Consider the following 27993-nt stretch of genomic DNA (forward strand, 5'->3'; position numbering starts at 1 on the left):
TTTAAAGGAACTTTCCCTCATTGTTACAGCCAGAACAGGATTGAGTCCTTGCTGCGATGCCAAGTTCCTCTGTCTCAGAGAGAAAGAAGGCAGTTTGGAGATCAATCTGGGGTGGCAGACTATAATTTGACAAGGAGAGGTGCACTGTACAGCTCCTTTGTATAGCGAGGCCAATAGCAGAATTGAGTAACTAACAAAACAGGAGGCTGGGCAGATGAGGCAATGGAATAAGAGCAAATTCACTAATGATGTATTTGCCATCTATAACTTGACAAACAGACACAGTGAATTTGATTGTTTTCTATAGAATTTTAGATAGAATTTCTGCTCTGATGCCAGAGGCTTCTATTTGAGCCACACAAACTGCGGGCAGAGGGTGAATTTAGTTAACTTCCAAGTCTCATTTTCTCTCCATATAAAAAGGGAGCCTTAATACCTAACTTAGGTTTGTTCTTAAGATTACGTGAGCTAATGCATGTGAAATCACCTCCCTAATGTGGTTATCAGGTCTATGATGGATACCAGCTCCCCACTTCTGCAGCGTGAGATATCATTAGAGCACCCATAATGACCATTTAAAAACAAGGACCAACTGGCTGTGAAGGAGCAGTGATAGAAGCATTTATACCGTTACCTGTGTTGGTAAAGGTACTTTAAGTTGCCTTCCCTGTGGCCTGGGGATAATAATGGCCAGACTGCAGAGGTCTCTTCAGCCGAGTAGACGGACAACTCCAACAAGCGCTGATAACTGTAATTCCAGTTCTGGTTTGAGAGTTTTACTGTGCTTCTCCACCTACGGAGACATGTTGACACTGCTAATAATGTAGCACTTTGAATTTCAGGACTCCTTGGGAATATGCATTGAGTTATTTGATTATGAAGATTATTAGCATGATGAATCATGCCTCCAACATTATGAATTTAGATGAGCATTAATAGAGTGGTTAGAAAAACAGGGCTTGGATGAATTGAATATTTAAACTTGGAGAACAGTTTTGTTAGTAAGATGAATCAAGAGATTTGGAGTGAGGAATTTTCACAAGGTGACATATTTACTGCGTTATTTTATTATATTTACCCCCTCAAGATTGTTAGGCTACATCTGCTTCTGTGTCTAGTGGTCATTGTATATGGCTCCATGCATGAAGGAAAATCAGAAGGGCAAGTGGGTATGTGTAAATAGAGGATAATGGAACCCTAATCCTTTATAACACCGTCACACATGAGAGCTAATCCTGCCTCAGAACAGAAAGCACTAATTCCCCAGAAGCCCACAACCTAACACTGTTGTAGCAACACCTGCATTTTGACATACACTGAAGAAGGAAAAGGCATATTCAAACCACAGAGGTTATGCTTGGCATAGTAACATGCCTTCCTTCCCATCAAAGTTGCCTTGGCTTCAGTGGGTGTTGAGTGCCCACTCTTTAGCAGACTGGACTAATTGAATTCTGGTATTATACTATTCTCCAAATGACAACCTGGTGATTAGCCAATTCTCTGATTGCACGCGGTCACCTTAGAGGGCACTAGAAAGGACTCTGCTATCTATTTTATAGCCTGATAAGACTTGAGTTAAAAATTGTAAAAGCTTTCCTACATTTTTTCTTACTTTGTATTTTCTAATAAATTGTTTTTAACTTTAATTCACATAAACTTTAATTTTATACAAATGTTCTATGTGGTTTAGCAGTTTTAGTGAGATATAATAAAGTATTCTGTAGCTATTAGAAAATTACTTTTAATGAATAGAGTTCTACATATATTACCAGTATTCCATCTTAAAAGGCATTATCATAACCTAACACTGCTGCTTTTGTTGAACCGTATTCCTGCCTCCAACTAGAGGGTGCCACTGATGTGTTCTGTATCTATAAATTGGACTTTCCTGTGTACTTAATTAAACAGAATCCTCATGAAGCACTTAGGTAACTTGGACACTTTTGCATATTGTTCCGTCAGGTAGTATATTAATTTTAAGAGGCACCAATGGTAAGTACATTGATAGATTTTTTTGGTGCTTTCTTTCTTTTTTCTTTCTTTCTTTCTTTCTCTCTTTCTTTCTTTCTTTCTTTCTGTTTCTATGTTTGTTTGTTTTAACTTGCTGAGGATCTCAGGTCATGGTTGCATGAAGTTGTGTCTATCTTCTCAAGGTTATTGTTAAAAATAATATTGCTGTTTTACTCACTCTAGATGTCTCGCTACAAACACTGTGTGTATGTCTCTGTATACATATATTAACATTTCCTTTGAATAATCCTAAGGCTGGAATTACTAGCCCATATGTTGGGTTTGGGCTTGACACTATTGCTACCAAACATTTCTCTATACTAGCTGTGTTGTTTCATTTCACCCTTTGTAATATATCAGCACTCCAATTCCTCCATGTTCTTGCCAACCTTTATTTATGTTTTTGTAAGACAATGTCATGGGACCCATCTTTATGGTTTTATTTCACAGAACCTGGTTACAAAAGTGAACATTTTATATGCCTATTGACCTTTTATGCAACCCAATAAAAACAACTCCTACTAAGTTTGCTTCAAAATTTTTCAACAACTTAATTGTGTGTGTGTGTGTGTGTGTGTGTGTATCTGTCTGTATACTTTTTTGTATGTAGTAATTATATATGTAGGCTGAAGTTTGCATTTTCCTGTAAATACACTGTTACATAAAAATATCAGATAATGCTATGGACATCATTATCAATTATCTTTCTTGGCACATTAGTAAAGTATTTAATTGATCATAACTATAAGAGCTTAATCATAACACCCCAGTTCTTTAGTAGTATTGTTATGGCTTTATTGAAATCAATTGTATTGTTTTGCACATTGTTTTTTGGTATTAAATATGAAAGCTCCTATGTAGATCATTCAACTTAGTTATTTGTTAAAATTTCCTTGGTTAGGCTTGGCCATAGTCTTCCCCATACAAATTTTAAAAGTGGTCTTTCAAAATCTGCCAAATTTTGTATTGAGATTAGAATAAAGATATGTCAAACTTGCCATCAATGGGGTGAAGAGACATCTCGAGGTTACTGCGTGTTCTGATCTGCCAGCATGGAACATTTCTGTTCTTTGTATTTCTAATTTCCCTCAGCTACATATTCTTTCATTTTCAGACTCAGAATTTTGTTTCTAGTGTGTAGAAATAAAATGTTCCTATGTATCAATATTTCATATTATGAAATTCTCTTACACATTTATTTGTACAGATGGATTTTATGTGAATGTCTTAGAATTTTCTCTGTATAGATCACATTTTCTGCAGTTTACTTCTTGCCCTTCACCTTAGATTTTCTGTCTTAACCAGAAACTTTGATCTTATTTTTACTAGAAGCAACAAGAATGAACACTCTTATTATATTCCTGGTTTGGGGATGAATCATTAGTCTCTTCAAATTAAGAATTATGTTCTCTGCAGACTAATTATAAATTGTTACCTTCAATATGAGTCAGTTTATGACTATTTTTTGTTTGTTGAAATGCTATATGGTAAATTGAAGCTTCATTTTCTTAAATGGCTCTGCAGCAGTTATGAAGATAATTTTATTTTGTTCTTTATCAACATGATATGCATTCTCAATTAATTTTTAAGAACTAAACTACATTTGCCTTTCTAGATTAAATTTCACTTAGTCTTGCCTATGATCATGTTGCTCCATTTCTGAACTCAGTTTCCTAACCTTTTTCTGGCGGTGCTGTTCAAGTACTCCCATTGTTAATAATTGTTTATGTATTACTCTACTTTTCAGCATGAAGTATTGAAAGACCCAGCTTGAATAATACATTTTCTGTTGACGCCTTCATTTCTATAACTGTTGTATTCCTGTATAATTTGATATACCTTCCTGAAGTACTGACAGGCCTATCCATATTTAATTGGCACAACTCATTGAAGTACTGTGACATGTCTTTTTGTTGTCTTTAAAATATTTATCTTCCAGGCTGTAAACTATCTGATATCAACTTCACTTTCTTGTTCATTATGCAAGATTTATCTCTTATAACTTTCAACTTATTTGTGTCTTTTTTTAAAAAAAATGTGTATCAGTACACAAGTATAAAGTTGAATACTTTTTCTTATGCCAGTTCTCACTATGCACACTAGACTGGCCTTAGATTTGTGTTTCTCCAGTTTTTGTTTCTTGACTACTGAAATTATCAGTGTTGTTCACCCCATTTACCTAGATATAATTTTAAGTCCGATCAAGCAATCCAGGCATTTTAAGAAGTATATTTGACCATTCATAATTAATACAATCTGAAATAATTATATTTACTTGTGAAGGGTTTTGTTTCTTTTCATGTTCTTGTTTTCGCCTTTTCATATTAAGCTCATGCCATTTTAATTTGTTGACTTTTTAAACGTTCTCAAAGTTTGCTTTCTCTTGTATCATCCTTATATATCACAATCCTCTTCACAGTCTATTTCAGAAATAGTATTTTAAAAACTTTCTCTCATATGATCTTATTTCTGAAGCCTAATTTGTAACATTACATATATTTAAAGGTATGTATTAGCGATTTTTCATATAACACTAGAACAGTCAATGAAAGAGGGGCTAGTCTCTCAAAGGATTTTATGTTCGTTACATTTCTTCATTTTAATAAATTTAAATTGTTCTCTAAGTCCTTTTTTAATAATTTGTTTTATCTTGCTTGTGAAGGTTGTCTCAAACCAACATATTTTCTTCATCTCTGTTTTCTGAGATAGCACGAAGTTTTATCTAAATTTTGAAAGAGAATTGCTAATGAGAGCGGTGTTTGCAGGCACTATTTGTATCTCTTAGTATATGAAACGTGTCATTCTATGGCTGTATGGCCTCTAATTTCTGTTCTAGGAATTAGAGTCATCCTCTCTTGTAGTCATAGCTCATGATTCGCACATTCTTTACAGCAGTGTGTCTCTGGTGTGTAGTTATGTGCTGTGCTGTGATACCTGTGAACCACTGTTATTTGTTCAGTGTGAACAACTTCTTTACTTTCTTATATACATTGTACATTAGTGTTTGAATTTTGTATAGTGTTTGAATTTCTTAAGGCAGTCTACATGATTCTTTCTTCTTCTCTTACTCTTCCTTTTAGCTATGAACATTTTTGTGCACTTTATGTTTTGGTACAAAACTCAAAGATTTTGATCACCCTTTTCAGAATATCTTTTCTCTCTCACCTTTATCATGGGTAATTTCTACCAAATTATATTCAAATTTGTTAAATTTTCACTTTGTGTGTCAAATCTATTCAGACTTACCTAGAAAATTTTCATTTGATTTTATAAAAATTTTACTCCAGATTTAAAAAAAATTATTAGATATATTTCTTTACTTACATTTCAAATGTTATTCCCCTTCCTGGTTTCCTGTCCATAAACCCCCATCCCCTCCCCTCCCCCTCCCTCAAATGGGTATTCCCCCCATACATCCCCCTTACTGCCCCCCATATACCCCTCTCCTGGGGGTCCAACTTTGGCAGGACCAAGGGCTTCCCCTTCCACTGGTGCCCAACAAGGCTAATCTCTGCTACATATGCAGTTGGATCATATGCCCTGGGTCAGTCCATGTATAGTTTTTCAATAGTGGTTTAGTGCCTGGAAGCTCCGGTTGGTTGGCATTGTTGTTCTTATGGGGTTGCAAGCTTCTTCAACTCTTTCAATACTTACTCTAATTCTCCTCAAGGGGGTCCTACTCCAGATTTTTAATATGTATATGTATGTGTGTTCTGTTACATACTTTATAGACTTCAATTTCTATGTATTTTTGACTATCAGCATATTAATATACTCCTGGTTTCTCTTTTTCAATAATGGTCATAATATAGTTTTTGAAATGTTTGCTAAATATTTCAAATGTATGGCAAATTCAGCATACATATATGTGAATAAAGGGATAACTTTTGACTTCTAGTTAAATTAATAACTTTGCATTTCCTTGTTTCAATATCCATTTTATTGGTTATGCAAGCAAATTCAACCCTTAACATACTATATAACAATACTAGATTCCTGATTGTTTCTGAAATTAACTGTTAATAGATTTTTTTTGTTTGTTTGGTTGGTTGGTTTTGATTTTTTGCTGTTGTTATTTCTATTTTTTAAAAAAAAACAACCAACCAATTCACTGGTGTTCTTGGTGACAAGGATTTAAAATAGAGCAGACTGGCACTTACAGAACAGAATTCTTCTTTTATCATAGCAACAGAAGGGTGACATTCTCTCCTGAGAAGTAGAGAGTGTGAGCACATGGCCTGGGGATCTTGGAGCTTTAACAGAAAACAAAAGGGGGAACACTGGCCATTGCAGATTCCATCCGCAGGTCACTTACCCTTAGTCTGGAGCTTATAGTTATGAGCCAGGTCCTATGTTTCCATGGTGATCTGATTATTAGAAGTTACCATGGGTTTTATCAGTCAGTTCTAATTTCCTGTACAGATCTTCTCAGTCTACCTAAGGCTTTCGGTAATTGGAGAATTTCTTTCCTTTTTTAATAAAATAAAGGATTTAATTGAGCTTATGATTTTAAAGGCTTTGAGGCCATGATGGCATAACAAAACCGTGGTGGCAAGAACATTTGGAAGCTCACATCTTAACCCACAAGCAAGAGACAGAGGGCAAGAATATTTGGGATGGTGCAAGTATTTTGAAACCTCAAAGTTCAAGACAAACAGTTCCATCAAGAACAAACCAGTTGTTCAAATATATATAAGCCTATGAGGAGCAGTCTCTCTCAAGCCAGAAACCACCTCAAGTTATTTTTTTAAATAGAGTTTATCAAAACAAAACAAACAAATAAAAACCCAAAACCTTAAACTATGATAAACACCATCAATGATTCTTTTTTCTATTATATTTCATGATTTATTTTATATTTTTTGTTTTCTTATTGTATATTTTATTTATTTATTTACATTTCAAATGGTATCCCTTTTCCCGGTTTCCTGTCCATAACCCCCTATCCCATACCCACTCCCCCTTCTTCTATGAGGGTGCTCATCCATCCATCCACCCACCCCTTCCCGACTTCCCACCCTGACATTCCCCTACACTGAGGGGTCCATCCTTGGCAGGACCAAGGGCTTCTCCTGCCATTGGTGCCCAATAAGGCCATCCTCTGCTACAAATGCAATTGGAGCCATGGATCTGTCCATGTGTACTCTTTGGATTGTGGTTTAGTACCTGGGAACTCTGGTTGGTGTTTTGTTGTTCTTATGGGGTTGAAAATCCCTTCAGTTCCTTCAATCCTTTCTCTAACTAGTCCAAAGGGGATCCTGTTCTTGCTTCAATGGTTGGCTGAGAGCGTCCTCCTCTGTATTTGTCATGCTCTGGTAGAGCCTCTCAGGAGACAGCTATATCAAGCTCCTGTCAGCATGTACTTCTTGGCATCAGCAATATTGTCTGAGTTTGGTTGCTGTATGAATAGGGGCTGGGTCCCCATGTCGGGCAGTCTCTGGATGGCTTTTCCTTCACTCTCTGCTCCAAAGTTTCTCTCCATATTTCCTCCTATGAATATTTTTGTTCCCCCTTTTAAAGACTGCATCATCCTCACTTTGGTCATCCTTCTTCTTGAGCTTCATGTGGTCTGTGAATTGTATCTTGGGTAATCCAAGCTTTGGGACTAATATCAGTGAGTACATACCGTGTGTGTGTGTGTGTGTGTGTGTGTGTGTGTGTGTGTGTGTGTGTGTGTGTGTACTAATATCAGTGAGTACATACAGTGTGTGTGGGTGTGTGTGTACTAATATCAGTGAGTACATACCGTGTGTGTGTGTGTGTGTACTAATATCAGTGAGTACATACCGTGTGTGTGTGTGTGTGTGTGTGTGTGTGTGTGTGTGTGTGTGTGTGTGTATTTTGTTATTGGGATTCCAGTTTGAGATTTTCATATACACATTCAGGATGTTTTTAATAAGTTTACTTTCTATTACTTTCACACTAGTCACCCACATACCACTCTCCTCTATTCCATACCAGTTTCATTCTCTAGCCTTCCCCTTCATCTCAACACACAAAGAATATGTGTGTAGGTTATAGAGTCTTATATTGGAGAGTGCATTGTCTCTCAAGGCCTCATTCTTGAAGAAAAGAGACTCCTTGTTCCAGAGGCTATCAATTGCTCATTGAACTTCAAGGAGGATTTGAGATTTCATGACTACCTCCATTTCTAAGTTTGTCTAGGTTGAGCTCACTGCAGACTTGCCTGTGCTGCCATAACCACTCTGAGTTCATATTTTCAGTTCCCTGTTGTATCCTAAAAAACACTGTGTCATTGTAACCATCCCTTGCCTCTGGCTGATACAAAATTTCCACTCCCTCTTCTATGGTGATTCCTGGGCCTTGAGAGAGAAGTGTTTGAATAGATGTCACACTCAGAACTGAGTACTCCACAGTCCTTGTTCTCTGCCTGTTCAGCAGTTATGGCTGTCTGTCAATCAGCATCTACTGCTAAGAAGAGTGTCTCTCCTGAGAGTTGAGAGATGTACTAGTCTAAAGGTATAATGTGAAATCATTATGAGTCCATATAAAATAAAAATCTGTAGCTAAATAGGTCTTACACCTTTGGAGAGGACCTACGTACACTGCTAGATGGAAATAGTATTTGGTCATTTATTTATATTTTTTCTGTTTGATTCCCCTCTTCTTTTCTTAGTAATATTCTTGACTTAATAAAGAAACTCATCTCTTCCATGAATGTGGCTGCTTAGTCTTTGCTCAGAACTTTCATGTGTGTGTGTGAGTGTATGTTTGCACACACATGCTCATGTGCATATATAGGTATATATATATATATATATATATATATATATATATATGAATGAGTGTATGTGTTTCATTTCTCTTTTTAAGGACAGCAAAGTTTATTGCAATTATTATTATCATATCATTATTAGCTTGATAATAGAATCTAACTAGGTAGATTTTTGTTTTAATTTCAGATTTTTAGGATTTCTCAAAAAAAGAGGTTAGTTTCTTAACTTTCAGACATGTCACCATTTTAGAGAAGTAGGATTTCATTTCTTTATAGATGTTCCAAACTGGAAAAGACACACTTAAATTTCAGTCAACTTTCACATTTTCCCTGAAAGTTATATTGTCTGTTGTGTGTATTTTCAACTTTCAATCCTAATTATTAATCAAGAATCTGTGAATGCTTTTTGAGTCTTACATTTTATCTACATGCATACAAGGAATCAATCAAAAATTTGATTTCCACCATAATGAATGCACAGTTAGGGCTGAAAGTGCTTGTCATGTGTTATGAAATCTCAACATCATTGTGAATCATGTTATTGAGAATAAATTATTTTACCAATAGTCAAAATGTGAACTCAGATATCAAGAAAAAGTAAAACATAAGGTCATCAGATTTTTCTTTGTGGTTTAAATTCAGCTGAATTTAAAAAAAATATATTATCAGTGCTCTAAATCTCATCATTTCAACTGCTTGAGTTCAGAATATATGTGAACTTTTTTTCTGTGTAGTAGTTCTTTTGGTCTTACTTTGAGACATTGCACAATAAACAAAGAGAATACATACATCAGCACAGTAATAATATAAACAGATGATCCAGGATGAAAATTGGTATTTTATAATTCACCAGTTAGAGCTAGAAGGAAGACAAATGAAGACATACATGAGACCACTTTTTGCAAATTACAAATATGGTTTCTTGATCTTGTGTCCATTCTCATGTATTATCTGTCTCTTGTTTGTGATAATTACTAAGGTTTTGGTTCGTACCTCTAATATGAGAATATGAAATGGAACAATAACATTTTTCAAGCTTTAAGCTAAATAGAACACTAAATACATGATTATATTTTACTGGAGGATTTCACAGATGGTGTTTTATTGATAAGAGCTCAAGGTATCATATTCTTGCCTTCCTAAATAAGTCTGTAACATATCCCTTACTGTGAAACATATAAATACAAAGATAATATTAAAAGTGACTTTTATTTTCTACTTCTTTAGCTTTGGAAATAGTTTTTATCCTTTAAAATCCCTTATGTAGTTGCATAACAAAACTCAATTTAAGGCCCACATGTTATAATTGACATGTTAGGATGACTAACATGTTGGCATGGTTCATGAAACAGAAAGAACTTATAGGCATCAGTGTATAGTGTTCTCCCAGAAAGACATAAATATAAAGGTTGAAATAAATTATGACACTAATATAAAATAAAATACATCTGCGAAAATTTGAAGACCTGCTCTATGGCAGTGGAGATAGAGAAAAATAATACAATTCTAATATATTTTTTAGAACGTAGTGTGTGAAATTTAGGAAGTTAAACTTATTTTTCAAATGGAAAGAAGTGCATCAAATATCCTGCTTATGTCTCTAACATCAGCAAATCTGTGTTTTCATGTTGTCACTCGTTGCACAAAGGAAAGAAAACTTAGGGAACTAAATTCTACTGTGAGTAGGATGACATCTGAAACCAGAAACTACATCGCCTTAATAAAATGATAGTAATTCGCTGTGGAAGGCATGGAAAACTTACATCAACTCCTAGCTTCTACTAAGGCTGACAGTCTGAATCTTGCTGTCTTAATAGACAGTGTTCTATTGCTGTAAGGAGACACCATGAATACAGGAATTTTAAAAGGAAAAACATTTTAGTGCATTATGCTTACAGTTTCGGAGTTTTATTCCGTTGCCATCACATGTGCTGCATGCACTGTGGGGAGTTGTCTGCATGCTGACAGACATGGTGTTGGAGACTAACTTGCAGTTCTCTGTCCAGATCTGCAGGAAGCAGGAGGAATGAGACACTAAACCAGGCCTGAGCTTTTGATAACCCCAAAACCCACTCCTGGTGATACCTTTCTCCAACAAGGTCACACTTCCTAATGTCTCTCAGGTAATGCTATTTGAATATGTGAGTCTTTGGAGTTCCTTTTTATTCAAATCACACTTGCCAAAATTATCCCTGTGAGAAGACAAAACTATCCATAGAGATCATTGGAAGGTTTTAATCATGAGTTAAAAGAATAAAAAAAAATTCTTAATTTTCTTTAAGAAAAGCAGTCCATGAAGAATACTGGTATCAGAAAAATATTTTTCTCTTTCTTCTGTCTCTCCCTCCTTTATTTTCCTTCTCTTCATTACCATACAAAAAGAAGAATGAAATATAGGGTGATTTCTGAGACCTGCCACCTGGAATTCCTTTCAGTTAGACAAATGTGTCAGTCTGTCACCTGCTACAGACATGCTGGCAGAAAGTTTTCTGCTTGTAGCAAAGACATGATCATGTTGGCTGTTCTAGTGTGAGATCCTTGTAATTATATCGTCACAGTTTGCCTTAGAACAGACAGACAGCTGCCATGATGAGAGACTCAGGCCAAGCTAACTGTTGTAGAAAACTCTTAGTTGGGAACGATCGTATTCTATCAACTTAAGCATTTTGTCTCTTCAAGACTGTCTTTTCTTCCTTTATAGTTGTTTTAGGGAAGGACACCAAGCATTACACCTTCAGAGACAGCCATTGAAATACACTAACAACCTCTGTGGGTATAGCATATTGGGCTAGGGATTTGATAAATAAAAATTTCATATTGTTCCCTGAAAGCTAAATACAGATACATGTCTCAGCTTAGTGTCAATTCAACAATGTTTTAAGTCTAGGTAATCTCTTAAATATTCATTTATTTTTCATATATTTTCCTAGTTCACTTAATTTTCACCTTAATTAAATGAATTGTTATAAACAACATTATATATATATATATATCAGTAGAGTGCTTTAATCAAGCTAATTTGCACTTATATTTCGTCATGTAGCTTGCATTTATGTGATGGGGGCACTCAACATTAACTCCCTTAAAAGTTCTGAGAAGTTTTCACTTAACACACCCTCTAGAATCCACCTAATAGAAAAAGATTTCATCACGGAAGCAGAATTTCTCTAGGAGGCACGGTCTGTGTTTACCGGAAGTCCCACACCCGCGGATCCCGGCCCGCAGCAGCTCTCTGCTCCCAGACCCGGTGAGAGAGAGACCCAACCGCCTGGTCAGGTGGGCACTCCTGAGGCTGCAGAGCGGAAGAGACCACCAACCCTGCTCACCCCTGCCCACATCCCTGGCCCAAGAGGAAACTGTATAAGGCCTCTGGGCTCCCGTGGGGGAGGGCCCAGGAGCGGCAGGACTTCTGCGCCTGAGACACCGCCGGAACCTGAAAGAAACAGACCGGATAAACAGTTCTCTGCACCCAAATCCCGTGGGAGGGAGAGCTAAACCTTCAGAGAGGCAGACAAGCCTGGGAAACCAGAAGAGACTGCTCCCTGCACACACATCTCGGACGCCAGAGGAAAAAGCCAAAGACCATCTGGAACCCTGCTGCACTGAAGCTCCCGGAAGGGGCGGCACAGGTCTCCCTGGTTGCTGCCGCTGCAGAGAGCCCCTGGGCAGCACCCCACGAACGAACCTGAGCCTCGGGACCACAGGTAAGACCAAATTTTCTGCTGCAAGAAAGCTGCCTGGTGAACTCAAGACACAGGCCCACAGGAACAGCTGAAGACCTGTAGAGAGGAAAAACTACACGCCGGAAAGCAGAACACACTGTCCCCATAACAGACTGAAAGAGAGGAAAACAGGTCTACAGCACTCCTGACACACAGGCTTATAGGTCAGTCTAGCCACTGTCAGAAATAGCAGAACAAAGTAACACTAGAGATAATCTGATGGCGAGAGGCAAGCGCAGGAACCCAAGCAACAGAAACCAAGACTGCATGCCATCATCGGAGCCCAATTCTCCCGCCAAAACAAACATGGAATATCCAAACACACCAGAAAAGCAAGATCTAGTTTCAAAATCATATTTGATCATGATGCTGGAGGACTTCAAGAAAGACATGAACACACTTAGGGAAACACAGGAAATCATTAATAAACAAGTAGAGGCCTACAGAGAGGAATGGCAAAAATCCCTGAAAGAATTCCAGGAAAACACAATCAAACAGATGAAGGAATTAAAAACGGAAATAGAAGCAATCAAGAAAGAACACATGGAAACAACCCTGGATATAGAAAACCAAAAGAAGAGACAAGGAGCTGTAGATACAAGCTTCACCAACAGAATACAAGAGATGGAAGAGAGAATCTCAGGAGCAGAAGATTCCATAGAAATCATTGACTCAACTGTCAAAGATAATGTAAAGCGGAAAAAGCTACTGGTCCAAAACATACAGGAAATCCAGGACTCAATGAGAAGATCAAACCTAAGGATAATAGGTATAGAAGAGAGTGAAGACTCCCAGCTCAAAGGACCAGTAAATATCTTCAACAAAATCATAGAAGAAAACTTCCCTAACCTAAAAAAAGAGATACCCATAGGCATACAAGAAGCCTACAGAACTCCAAATAGATTGGACCAGAAAAGAAACACCTCCCGTCACATAATTGTCAAAACACCAAACGCACAAAATAAAGAAAGAATATTAAAAGCAGTAAGGGAAAAAGGTCAAGTAACATATAAAGGGAGACCTATCAGAATCACACCAGACTTCTCGCCAGAAACTATGAAGGCCAGAAGATCCTGGACTGATGTCATACAGACCCTAAGAGAACACAAATGCCAGCCCAGGTTACTGTATCCAGCAAAACTCTCAATTAACATTGATGGAGAAACCAAGATATTCCATGACAAAACCAAATTTACACAATATCTTTCTACAAATCCAGCACTACAAAGGATAATAAATGGTAAAGCCCAACATAAGGAGGCAAGCTATACCCTAGAAGAAGCAAGAAACTAATCGTCTTGGCAACAAAACAAAGAGAATGAAAGCACACAAACATAACCTCACATCCAAATATGAATATAAAGGGAAACAATAATCACTATTCCTTAATATCTCTCAATATCAATGGCCTCAACTCCCCAATAAAAAGACATAGATTAACAAACTGGATAAGCAACGAGGACCCTGCATTCTGCTGCCTACAGGAAACACACCTCAGAGACAAAGACAGACACTACCTCAGAGTGAAAGGCTGGAAAACAACTTTCCAAGCAAATGGTCAGAAGAAGCAAGCTGGAGTAGCCATTCTAATATCAAATAAAATCAATTTCCAACTAAAAGTCATCAAAAAAGATAAGGAAGGACACTTCATATTCATCAAAGGAAAAATCCACCAAGATGAACTCTCAATCCTAAATATCTATGCCCCAAATACAAGGGCACCTACATACGTAAAAGAAACCTTACTAAAGCTCAAAACGCACATTGCACCTCACACAATAATAGTGGGAGATTTCAACACCCCACTCTCATCAATGGACAGATCATGGAAACAGAAATTAAACAGTGATGTCGACAGACTAAGAGAAGTCATGAGCCAAATGGACTTAACGGATATTTATAGAACATTCTATCCTAAAGCAAAAGGATATACCTTCTTCTCAGCTCCTCATGGTACTTTCTCCAAAATTGACCATATAATTGGTCAAAAAACGGGCCTCAACAGGTACAGAAAGATAGAAATAATCCCATGCGTGCTATCGGACCACCACGGCCTAAAACTGGTCTTCAATAACAATAAGGGAAGAATGCCCACATATACGTGGAAATTGAACAATGCTCTACTCAATGATAACCTGGTCAAGGAAGAAATAAAGAAAGAAATTAAAAACTTTTTAGAATTTAATGAAAATGAAGATACAACATACTCAAACTTATGGGACACAATGAAAGCTGTGCTAAGAGGAAAACTCATAGCGCTGAGTGCCTGCAGAAAGAAACAGGAAAGAGCATATGTCAGCAGCTTGACAGCACACCTAAAAGCTCTAGAACAAAAAGAAGCAAATACACCCAGGAGGAGTAGAAGGCAGGAAATAATCAAACTCAGAGCTGAAATCAACCAAGTAGAAACAAAAAGGACCATAGAAAGAATCAACAGGACCAAAAGTTGGTTCTTTGAGAAAATCAACAAGATAGATAAACCCTTAGCCAGACTAACGAGAGGACACAGAGATTGCGTCCAAATTAACAAAATCAGAAATGAAAAGGGAGACATAACTACAGATTCAGAGGAAATTCAAAAAATCATCAGATCTTACTATAAAAACCTATATTCAACAAAATGTGAAAATCTTCAGGAAATGGACAATTTCCTAGACAGATATCAGGTATCAAAGTTAAATCAGGAACAGATAAACCAGTTAAACAACCCCATAACTCCTAAGGAAATAGAAGCAGTCATTAAAGGTCTCCCAACCAAAAAGAGCCCAGGTCCAGATGGGTTTAGTGCAGAATTCTATCAAACCTTCATAGAAGACCTCATACCAATATTATCCAAACTATTCCACAAAATTGAAACAGATGGAGCCCTACCGAATTCCTTCTACGAATCTACAATTACTCTTATACCTAAACCACACAAAGACACAACAAAGAAAGAGAACTTCAGACCAATTTCCCTTATGAATATCGACGCAAAAATACTCAATAAAATTCTGGCAAACCGAATTCAAGAGCACATCAAAACAATCATCCACCATGATCAAGTAGGCTTCAACCCAGGCATGCAGGGATGGTTTAATATACGGAAAACCATCAACGTGATCCATTATATAAACAAACTGAAAGAACAGAACCACATGATCATTTCATTAGATGCTGAGAAAGCATTTGACAAAATTCAACACCCCTTCATGATAAAAGTCCTGGAAAGAATAGGAATTCAAGGCCCATACCTAAACATAGTAAAAGCCATATACAGCAAACCAGTTGCTAACATTAAACTAAATGGAGAGAAACTTGAAGCAATCCCACTAAAATCAGGGACTAGACAAGGCTGCCCACTCTCTCCCTACTTATTCAATATAGTTCTTGAAGTTCTAGCCAGAGCAATCAGACAACAAAAGGAGATCAAAGGGATACAGATCGGAAAAGAAGAGGTCAAAATATCACTATTTGCAGATGATATGATAGTATATTTAAGTGATCCCAAAAGTTCCACCAGAGAACTACTAAAGCTGATAAACAACTTCAGCAAAGTGGCTGGGTATAAAATTAACTCAAATAAATCAGTTACCTTCCTCTATACAAAAGAGAAACAAGCCGAGAAAGAAATTAGGGAAACGACACCCTTCATAATAGACCCAAATAATATAAAGTACCTCGGTGTGACTTTAACCAAGCAAGTAAAAGATCTGTACAATAAGAACTTCAAGACACTGAAGAAAGAAATTGAAGAAGACCTCAGAAGATGGAAAGATCTCCCATGCTCATGGATTGGCAGGATTAATATAGTAAAAATGGCCATTTTACCAAAAGCAATCTACAGATTCAATGCAATCCCCATCAAAATACCAATCCAATTCTTCAAAGAGTTAGACAGAACAATTTGCAAATTCATCTGGAATAACAAAAAACCCAGGATAGCTAAAGCTATCCTCAACAATAAAAGGACTTCAGGGGGAATCACTATCCCTGAACTCAAGCAGTATTACAGAGCAATAGTGATAAAAACTGCATGGTATTGGTACAGAGACAGACAGATAGACCAATGGAATAGAATTGAAGACCCAGAAATGAACCCACACACCTATGGTCACTTGATTTTTGACAAAGGAGCCAAAACCATCCAATGGAAAAAAGATAGCATTTTCAGCAAATGGTGCTGGTTCAACTGGAGGGCAACATGTAGAAGAATGCATATCGATCCATGCTTATCACCCTGTACAAAGCTTAAGTCGAAGTGGATCAAGGACCTCCACATCAAACCAGACACACTCAAACTAATAGAAGAAAAACTAGGGAAGCATCTGGAACACATGGGCACTGGAAAAAATTTCCTGAACAAAACACCAATGGCTTATGCTCTAAGATCAAGAATTGACAAATGGGATCTCATAAAACTGCAAAGCTTCTGTAAGGCAAAGGACACTGTGGTTAGGACAAAACGGCAACCAACAGATTGGGAAAAGATCTTTACCAACCCTACAACAGATAGAGGCCTTATATCCAAAATATACAAAGAACTCAAGAAGTTAGACCGCAGGGAAACAAATAACCCTATTAAAAAATGGGGTTCAGAGCTAAACAAAGAATTCACAGCTGAGGAATGCCGAATGGCTGAGAAACACCTAAAGAAATGTTCAACATCTTTAGTCATAAGGGAAATGCAAATCAAAACAACCCTGAGATTTCACCTCACACCAGTGCGATTGGCTAAGATCAAAAACTCAGGTGACAGCAGATGCTGGCGAGGTTGTGGAGAAAGAGGAACACTCCTCCATTGTTGGTGGGATTGCAGACTGGTAAAACCATTCTGGAAATCAGTCTGGAGGTTCCTCAGAAAATTGGACATTGAACTGCCTGAGGATCCAGCTATACCTCTCTTGGGCATATACCCAAAAGATGCCTCAACATATAAAAGAGACACGTGCTCCACTATGTTCATCGCAGCCTTATTTATAATAGCCAGAAAATGGAAAGAACCCAGATGCCCTTCAACAGATGAATGGATACAGAAAATGTGGTACATCTACACAATGGAATACTACTCAGCTATCAAAAACAACGAGTTTATGAAATTCGTAGGCAAATGGTTGGAACTGGAAAATATCATCCTGAGTGAACTAACCCAATCACAGAAAGACATACATGGTATGCACTCATTGATAAGTGGCTATTAGCCCAAATGCTTGAATTACCCTAGATCCCTAGAACAAACGAAACTCAAGACGGATGATCAAAATGTGAATGCTTCACTCCTTCTTTAAATGAGGAAAAAGAATACCCTTGGCAGGGAAGGGAGAGGCAAAGATTAAAACAGAGACTGAAGGAACACCCATTCAGAGCCTGTCCCACATTTGGCCCATACATATACAGCCACCCAATTAGACAAGATGGATGAAGCAAAGAAGTGCAGACCGACAGGAGCCGGATGTAGATCGCTCCTGAGAGACACAGCCAGAATACAGCAAATACAGAGGCAAATGCCAGCAGCAAACCACTGAACTGAGAATAGGTCCCCTATTGAAGGAATCAGAGAAAGAACTGGAAGAGCTTGAAGGGGCTCGAGACCCCAAAAGTACAACAATGCCAAGCAACCAGAGCTTCCAGGGACTAAGCCACTACCTAAAGACTATACATGGACTGACCCTGGACTCTGACCCCATAGGTAGCAATGAATATCCTAGTAAGAGCACCAGTGGAAGGGGAAGCCCTGGGTCCTGCTAAGACTGAACCCCCAGTGAACTAGTCTATGGGGGGAGGGCGGCAATGGTGGGAGGGTTGGGAGGGGAACACCCATAAGGAAGGGGAGGGGGGAGGGGGATGTTTGCCCGGAAACCGGGAAAGGGAATAACACTCGAAATGTATATAAGAAATACTCAAGTTAATAAAAAAAAAAAAAAAAAAAAAAAAGAAAAAGATTTCATTAGCACATATTGTCAATGCTTATCAGTTTTTTTGTGACTGTTGATAATTGCACTTTATCTGAATGTTTAAAACACAAAGCTGACAAGAAGACTTAACAGGTAAAGCCAAGCCTGAAGACTTGAGTTCAATGCAAGGAAACATTTTGTCGAAAAAGAAAATTGACTCCTACAAGTTGTCCTGCTTCCGCACACATTCCATTCATAAATGTGTACATATGCACACCCAGTTAAATATTATAAATTAATGCATTACATTTAAAAAATAATTTAAGAAGCACAGCTTTTTAAAAATGATATATGAATTATGACAGAAGCAGAAAGTTAAGCCAAGGACTACCATTCAGAGTGCCTGTCTTACATGAAAACTAACATGTTCTTCTGTAACTACAGAGAATAAACTAAAACTTCAGAGAGTCATTTGGGCAGAACCTCTTAACGTTTTCTGTGAGTCTGTGAAGGGTAGGACAGTTACTCAGAATTCTCACATGTGTTTTCTGCTTTCTGATCTCAAAGTGTCAAGAGTGAAATCCAAGATTAGAGAATTGGGGTGATTTTCAAGCTCTTGATTTTGTCTTTCAGTCCATCCTTATATTGTCTGGTGGCCTAGAGATAAAGAGTTACCATTTGCATCCAAAAAGAAGCCGATGCCAATCGACCCAGATAGGTGTTAGTCTCTCATATAAGCAAAAAAAGGTGATTGCTTTGGTTTTTACTTCCAGTGTTACTTACATACATTTGTCACAGAATTTTAAGGACTTATGCAAAAAATACTTTAAGTATTATTAAAAAATTTTAAGTGTCAAAGCTGGAATGTAAAATATTGGTCTTTCTCTCCTAAAACATGTAAACAAATAGAACTGGTAAAAGTTCTACGTGTGTCATAAGCTCTTTTCCTCATGTTTACATGCAAGTCAGTTGGAATACAGTTATAGAGGTAATTAAGTAAAGTAAAACACTGAGCAGATGGCATTGCACCAAAGCTGACTGGACTTGGTCACTTTGTATGAGACTGTTTGTCTTGGGTGGTAGTTGAGCCTTGACTGGTCGGATCCGGAAAAAGTAGGCAGAAAAGAACACAGAGGATTGAAGAGTATGAAAAGGTTTCCCAGGCAGAGCAATTGGTGGAGGTCTTCAGGAAATTCAGGAGTCCAGAGCAGGAATTTCAAACCTAAAGGGGAATGAAATATGAATGTCCATCAGTGGTCAATGGGAGTAGGAAATAAAGCTATGTGATATAATGTAAAAAGGATTCTAAATCGGTACTAGGCTGATCTGAATAGGTAGATGAAAGACAATTTTATCACTGCATGATTTTTTTTTTACCCACCCAAGTTTTTGGCTTAATAAAGGATCATTTGGGACACAATGATTCCAATTTATTAATAAAATTGAGAACTTTCATAAAGACTTGATTATAAATAATTCATTTTCAGAGGTTTACAGAAAGAAATAAGTTTGCTTTGCTTTATCTTTCTCTTCCTCTCTCTCTCTCTCTCTCTCTCTCTCTCTCTCTCTCTCTCTCTCTCTCTCTCTCCCATACATACCTATCAGTCATTTATCTCGTTTTCTTTCTATTTCCCTCTCCTTTCTCCCTGCCTTGCTGTGTCAATCTCTGCACAATTTAGGGATTCCCCACACACTCGTATCATTTCCAGCTTCAATTTTTTGCTTCTGCTTTATTTTGATGTATGTGTGTTTTAGAGGACAGGTTTTTACTAATGTTGCAAACAAGTAGATCACTGCGCTTTACTGTTTAAAAATGCATTTTTTGGTATTTATTTCTGGATATATTGTGGAACACTTGTGCATAGGTACATATGGAAGCCCGAGAACCACTTGTAGACATCGGTTCTGCCATATAGTCCTAGAGATAAAACTCAGGTTGTTAGATATGGTGGAAGCTCATTTACCCACAGAGCCATCTGTCTAGGCTGATGCCGTATTTTCTTGTGGTTCAAATGTTCCAAGTGCAGTTTTTCAGTTCACATAGAAGCATCTTTTATGATTAATGAACATGAAAGTGCATGCTATATTTGATGTTTGTCATTGGAACCATGAAACCATTCATGTATGTATCTTCTCATCTACATTAAATGATATCTAAGTTGATAGAGAAAAGGTATTCATAATTATCTAGAGTTAACAATGTGTGTTTATACGCTATTTCTGCAGTGCTCTCCAATCAAGTGAAGTTCTCCAAAAATTATCATTATTTTTATAAAAGTTTTCTTCCCATCATTATTAATATCATCATTGTTATTGTAATGTAAATATTAAATATGAATAGATAGAATTTACATATGAAATTCAAATAGTTTATAAATGTATTAGTATTATATTTAATTATCCATTGGTTATTTTGATGGGTTTCATTATCGCCTCTGGTTTTTATGCACAAATTGGCAGAGCTTCTGTTATTTTGTCCCTATTTAAGAAATAAGGAAGTCAAGAGAGGTCATGAAATCAGTCACTTAAGATCATACAACTAGCAATTACTATAAACAAAATACAGGTCCTGAGGTGTCAGGATCTTGTGATATTCCAGAGGATGGAAAACACTGGCCCTCAGGCACAGAGCTGGTAACTGTCTGCATGATCAGGAATGCAGATTTTTATCCAAAACCTTACAGAGTACTATCCATCAATATGGTAATTTCTAAAATTCAGCTTTATCTGAAGCTCCCACATAATTAAGATAAGAAATCCTCTATCTTGCCATGTTCTTGTACTTTAATTTGAGAACTATTGGGTTATTGCCAGCTTGTGATCCTCTATCTGAGAAGCAGAGACATAAAATTGCCATTACGCCCACACCAGGGACCTGTGGTACATCACTCAGTACAAAACGCAGTTCTTTCTCTTCTAAACAGAACTTACTTATGTTATAGGAAAGGGATGACACAAGCTTTATGTCTTCTGTCCTGTCAGTGAAAGTCTTAGAAAATACAACTTAGTTTTTTCTTTAAATAACAAGGTTAATATAGACAGTATCTCCCTGGAGACAATGACTACATAGAGGTACGAGTGGAGATGTGTTCAGGTTCTTTGGGTGCCTACAGCTGTTTTTTTCAAGAAAGACTCATCATAGGGTTTAAAGTAATGATGTAACCCGGAAGTGAAACCCACCCAGTATCTTCTTCCCAGACAGATCACACTGGAAGATCACAGTGTGAAAATAAACCCACTATTGCCCTAGAGACATGCCGAAATATATCTCTTAATTCATAGAAACAAATTTCTGGAAATCTGATGTTGTCAGGGTATGGAGTGAGATAAGTAGAGATGAACAGTGCTAAAGCGATGTCCATAAAATTTGAAAAATGAACACACCTTGTTTTCTTGGGGGAATATGAATAACAATATTGTATTCTTTTGTGTTATTAAATATTGTGCAAATGCAGTTTTAGACTGCTACTAAAATGTTAGAATTCCATATGCATAGGGTATCACCTCAAATGCTTTATTTATTGGAATGCCAGTCTAGTCAATACAATAAATAATTGTCCTAATTATACATCCTGAGGTGTGATCTGACAAGTCAGCACTGATCCAGTGACCCAAATGATGTGAACAGACAAGATTTCACTTCTTTCTTCATACTACAGAGCTTCAGTACATAGGCCACATATTTTCAGTTACTTTTGGGATGACAGACAGAGGATCCCAACTCTGTATCTCCCTTTATACAAGCTGACAAAAAAATATCTGGCTCTTGACTAATCCAGGTGATATGCAATACACCAAAAAAATTGGGGAAGTGGTGGATGTGTTAGGGATTAGCTTAACATTGTGCCTGATCTTTGAAAATGAAATGAATCTAATATGTCTATGCTTTATTACAATTGTGTTCTATATTCTCCCTGGAGTTAGGAATGAGTCAACATCCAATCTGTATACAAGATAACTGAGATAAACAACTTGCCAAGAGAAAAGCCTTATTTGACTCACCACTTTACAAGTAGTATATCACGATTATCATCAAGGATTACTGATTGGTTGTACCTCACCTCAGGTGAATATTGCAGAGCAAAATACCTAGCCTGTGACTAGGAAAGAAAAAACTGAAAGAAAAAGAGACACTGGGAAGGCACAGTCCTAAAGGGGTTCTCAAAAATATTTACTACTAAAAGACATCTTCCCTGAGGAAGTCAAGATGGGAAGCTGTTGAAGAAAATGTTTAATCTCACTCTGGGGCTTCTTCCCCACCTTTGAATATTAAGTTCCTAGATAAAACACATGTGTGACCTTTACATTTACAATAAGCCTTTATTAACACTAATGGTAGGCTATTAAAATCTATTTCCTATGGATAACCCTACATTATTATTTATTATGTTTCATCTGGGCTGCTAACTCCAATAAGCCATTCCTCATGGCCAAGAAATATTGACTCCCAACCCATGGCATCTTTCTCCTCTCTTTGCCTTCTCCTCCTGATTTTCCTCTTATCCAAGCCCAGGAACCCTAAACACAGGCTATTTCTCCTCTTTCCAGCTATTGACTGTTGGCATCTTTATTCACTAATCAGAGAAATTTGGGGAGTGGGGGAGAGGCAGGTCACATAATGTCACTTTGGCCTAAATGAGTCTCTAAGAGCAACCAGTACTTTTTATATATTTTATTAATTATTTTATTTATTCATATTTCAAGTGTTGTCCCATTGCCAGGCCCCCTTCCATGGGCCCCTCACAATATCTCCCTTGCCCTTCGCCTCTAAGAGGGTGCTGCTCCACCCAACATCCTCTCCCACCTCAGTCCTCCAGCATCCCCCTTCTCTGGGTCATCAAGCCTCCAGAAGACCAAACACATGCACTCTCACTGAGGCCAGACAAGGCAATCATCTGCTACATACATAGCAGGGGCCAAGTACCAGAGCATGTGTGATCTTTGGTTGGTGTCTTAGTCCCCAGGAGCTCAGAGGGGTCCGGTTAGTTGATATTGTTTTTACTATGAGGTTGCATTCCACTTATCTCCTTCAGTCCTTCCCCTAACTCTCCCATAGGGTCCACGGGGTCAGGCCAATGGTTGTCTGTAACTATATACATCTGTCATAGTCAGGTGCTGGCAGAGCCTCTCAGAGGACAGCCATCCTGGATCCTGTCTGCAAGCACATCATAGCATCCATAATAGTGTTTTGGTTTGGTATCTACAGATGGGATGGATTCTAAGTTAGGTTAGTCTCTGGATGGCCTTTCCTGCAGTCTCTACTCTAATTTTGTCCCTGCATTTCCTTTAGGCAGGAACAATTCTGGGTCAAAACTTTTGAGATGGTTGGGTGGCCCTATCCCTCAACTGGGGCCATGTCTATCTAGAGGAGGTGGCCACTTCAGGTTCCATCTCCCAACGGTTGGGCATTTTGACTAATGTTTCCATTGGGTTCCAGGAGACTGTCACATTCCTGGTCTGTGGGAATTTTTAGTGCTTACCCTGTCCCCTAACACCAAACTGCTGCATATTTCTATTCATTTTCTGACCCACTGGGCTTCTCTCCTTTCTTCCCCAAACCTGATCCTGTACCCCTTTCCCCTCCCCCTCATTTCTGCCACCCATGTCTCTGTCTCCTACTACCTCCTATGATCATTTTGTTCCCTTTCTAAGTGTGACTGAACCATCAACAGTTGGGCCTTCCTTCTTCTTAACCTTTATATGATCAGTGAGTTGTATCATGGGCATTCGGAACCTTTTGGCTAATATCCACTGATCCATGAGCACATACCATGTCCTTTTGGTTCTGAGTTAACTTACTCAGGTTATTTCCTATCCATTTGCCTTCAAAATTTGTGATGTCCTTGTTTTCAATATCTGCGTAGTATTCCATTGTGTAAATGAAACATTTTCTGTTTCCATTCCTTGGTTGAGGGAGATCTGGGTTCTTTCCAAATTCTTTTTATTCTAAATAATGCTGCTATGAACATAGTAGAGCAAATGTCCTGTGATATAGTGGAGCATCTTTTCAGTATATGCCCAAGAGTGGTATATCTGGGCCTTCAGGTAGAACTATTTCAGATTTTCTGAGGAAATGCCAGATTAATTTCTAGAGTAGTTATACCAGTTTGCAATCCTACTATCAATGGAGGACTGTTCCTTTCTCCATATCTTTGCCAGCTGCTGATGCCAGAGCTTTTTATCTTAGCCATTCTGATAGGTGTAAGGTAGAATCTTAGGGTGATTTTGATTCGCGTTTCCCTGATGATTAAGGATGTTGAAGATTTCTTTAAGTGTTGTTCAGTCATTTGAGATTCCTCAGTTGAGAATATTCTGTTTAGTTCTATAGCCCATTTTTAAATTGGGTTTTTAGTTTTTTGGAGTTTTGTTTCTTGAATTCTTTATACATTTTGGATATTAGCCCTCTATTAGATGTAGAGTTAGTGAAGATCTTTTCCCAATCTGTACTTAGCTGTTTTGTCTTATTGACAGTGTCATATGAAGTTTTCAGTTTCATGGTATCCCATTTGTCAATTGTTGATCTTAGAGCTTAAGCCATTGGGATCTGTTTAAGAAATTTCCCCAAGCCATCTAGGTTATCTCCCACTTTTTCTTTTATTATATGCAGTGTATCCGGTTCTATGTTGAGGCTTTGACCACTTTGACTTCTGACTTGTAAAAGGTAATAAATATGGATCAATTTGCATTCTCCTGCATGCAAACTGCCACTTAGACCAGTACCATTTGTTGATGCTTTCTTTTTTCCACTGTATGGGTTTTCTTCTTTGTTAAAGTTCGAGTGTCTCTAGGTGTATGGGTTTACTCCTTGCTCTTCAGTTTTATTCTATTGATGGACCTGTCTGTCTCTGTACCATCATGTGAATTTTATCACTATTGCCCTGTAGTACAGCTTGCAGACAGGGGTAATTCTTTCAGAAGTCCTTTTATCGTTGATAATTGTTTTCACTATCCTAGGTATTTTGTTACTCCATATGAAATCGAGAAATCCTCTCTGTCTATCTCTCTAAAGAATTGAGTTGGAATTTTGATGGGGATTGCATTGAATCTGTAGATTTGGTAAGATGGCCCCACTTTTACTATGCTAATCTTACCAATCCATAAGCATGGGTGATCTTATGGTCTTCTGGGGTCTTCTTTTGATTTCTTTCTTCAGGGACTTGCACTTCTTGTGGTACAGATCTTTCACCTGTTTCGTTAGAGTAACCAGAAGATATTTTATATTACTTGTGACTACTCTGTTTCCTTAATTTCTTTCTTAACCAGTTTATCCTTTATATAGAGGAAGGCTGCTGATTTATTTGAGTTAATTCTTTATACAGACACTTTGCTGAGGTTTTATCAGCTGTGGGAGTTTTCTGGTAGAATTTCTGGGGTTGCTTATTGTACTATCATATCATCTACTAATAATGATACCCTGAATTTTTCCTTTCCAATTTATATCCCTTTGACTGTTTTTTGTTGTCTAACTGCTCTAGCTAGAATTATGGGTACTGTATTGAATAAAAAGGGACAGAGTAGGCATTCTGTCTTGTCCCTGATTTTAGTGGGATAGCTTCAAATTTCTCTACATTTAATTTGATTTTGGGTTTGGGGTTGCTGTATATTGCTTTTATTATGATTATGTATGTGCCTTTAAAATGTGATCTTTCCAATACTTAACATTAAGTGGTATTATATTTTGTCAAGGGTGTTTTCAGCATATAGTGAAATGATTACATGAAAATTTTTCTTTGAGTTTGTTCATATACTGGGCTGTGTTGATGAATTTATATGTATTGAGCTATCTCTGCATTTCTGGAATGAAGCCTACTTGATAATGGTGAATGATCATTTTGATGTGTCCTTGGATTTTCTTTGTGAGAATTTTATTATATTTGCATTGCTATTCATCAGCAAAATTTATCTGAAATTCTCTTTCCTGTTGGGTCTTTGTGTTGTTTATGTACCAGGGTAAATGTGGCTTCATAGAACACACAAGGACATGTTCCTTCTGTTTCTACTTTGATAATAGTTTGAGGAGTATTGGTATTAGATCTTCTTTGAAGGTCTGGTAGTACTCTGCCCTAAAACAAATCTAGTCCTGGGCATTTTTGTTTGTTTGTTTGGTGGGTTTGGTTTGGTTTTCTTTGTTGTTGTTGTTGTTGTTGTTGTTGTTGGTGGTGGTGGTGGTGGTGGTGGTGGTGGTTGGTTGGTTGGTTGGTTGGGAGAGCTTTTTCTATTTTTATTGGATATTTTATGTATTTAAATTTCAAATGTTATCCCCTTTCCAGGTTTCCTCCTCTTCCATTCCCCCTTCCCCTGCTTCTAAGAGGATGCCCTCCTTCCCACCCACCCACTCTTACCTCAACACCCTGGCATTCCCCTACACTAGGGTAAAGAGCCTTCACAGGAACAAGGCCTTCTCCTTTTATTGATGTAAGACAATGCTATCTGTTGCTACATATGCAGCTGAAGCCATGGTTCTCTCCATGTGTACTCTTTGGTTGGCAGTTTAGATGGGGGCTCTGGTGAGTATGGTTGGTTGATATTGTTCTTTCCATGGGGTTGCAAATCCTTTCAGCTCTTTCAGCCCTTTCTCTAACTCCTCCACTGGGGTCCCTGTTCTCAGTCTAATGGTTGGCTGTAAGCATCCTGGTCTGTATCAGTCAGACTCTGGCAGAGTCTCTCAGGAGACCTCCATATCAGGTTCCTGTCAGGAAGCACTTCTTGACATCACAATAGGTGACTGGGTTTGGTGGCTGCATTTGGGATGGGTCCTCAGGTGGGGCAGACTCTAGATAGCCTTTCCTTTGGTCTCTGCTCTACTCTTTGTCCCTCCATTGTCTCCCATGAGTATTTTGTTGCCCCTTCTAAGAAGGACTGAAGCATCCACCTTTAAGTCTTTGTTCTTCTTGAGCTCAATATGGTCTGTGAATTGTATCTTGAGTGTTCTGAGATTTAGGGCTGATATCCACTATCGGTGAGTACATACCATGTGAGTTCTTTACTGGTTTACCTCACACAGGATGATATGCCTTCATGAAATTCTTAGTCTATGTTTTGGGGGCATGAGACTATTTAGATAGTTTACCTGATCCTGATTTAATTTTGGCACATTTTATCTGTCTAGAAAATTCTCTATTTTATCTATATTTTCCAGGTTTGTAGAGTAAGATCTGATGGTCTTTTGAATTTTCTAAGTTTCTGTTTGTATGACTCCTTTTTCATTTCTGATCTTGTTAATTTGTATACTGTCTCTGGGTCCTTTAATTAATGATGTTGTTAAAGAACCAGCTTTTACTTTTGTTGACTCTATGTATAGGTCTCTTTGTTTCTAATTGGTTGATTTCAACCCTGATTTTGATTATTTCCTGCCATCTACTCCTCTTGGGTATGTTTGCTTCTTTTTGTTCTAGAGCATTCAGATATGCTGTTGAAGCTGCTAGTGTAGGATCTCTCCAATTTCTTTATGAAGCCACTTAGTGCTATGAAAGTTTCAGTTAGCACTGCTTTCATTTTTTTTAGTCTTTCATTTTCTTTTTTATTTCTTTCCTGACCAAGTTATCATTGACTATAGAGTTGTTCTGCTTTCATGAGTATATGTGTTTTGTTTGTTTTTTCTCTTATTGATGATCACCCTTAGTCTGTAGTGATCTGATAGAATGCATGAGAT

At 37.7% G+C, this 27993-nt stretch overlaps 1 protein-coding gene and 1 long non-coding RNA gene across 22 annotated transcripts in view; one reads left to right on the forward strand and one right to left on the reverse strand.

The window, feature by feature from the left end:
- Lrrc4c (leucine rich repeat containing 4C) overlaps window positions 1-27993 on the forward strand; it is a 1379071-nt gene that overhangs the window by 669045 nt on the left and 682033 nt on the right. The window lies entirely within an intron of this gene.
- Window positions 19266-25638, reverse strand: LOC134486409 (uncharacterized). Its single transcript, XR_010065271.1, has 2 exons — window positions 25433-25638; window positions 19266-19563 (listed from the first exon to the last, which is right to left on the reverse strand). It is a non-coding gene; the product is annotated as an uncharacterized LOC134486409 (long non-coding RNA).

Source organism: Rattus norvegicus, chromosome 3, assembly GCF_036323735.1.
Source record: "Rattus norvegicus strain BN/NHsdMcwi chromosome 3, GRCr8, whole genome shotgun sequence".
Lineage (NCBI taxonomy): Eukaryota > Metazoa > Chordata > Mammalia > Rodentia > Muridae > Rattus > Rattus norvegicus.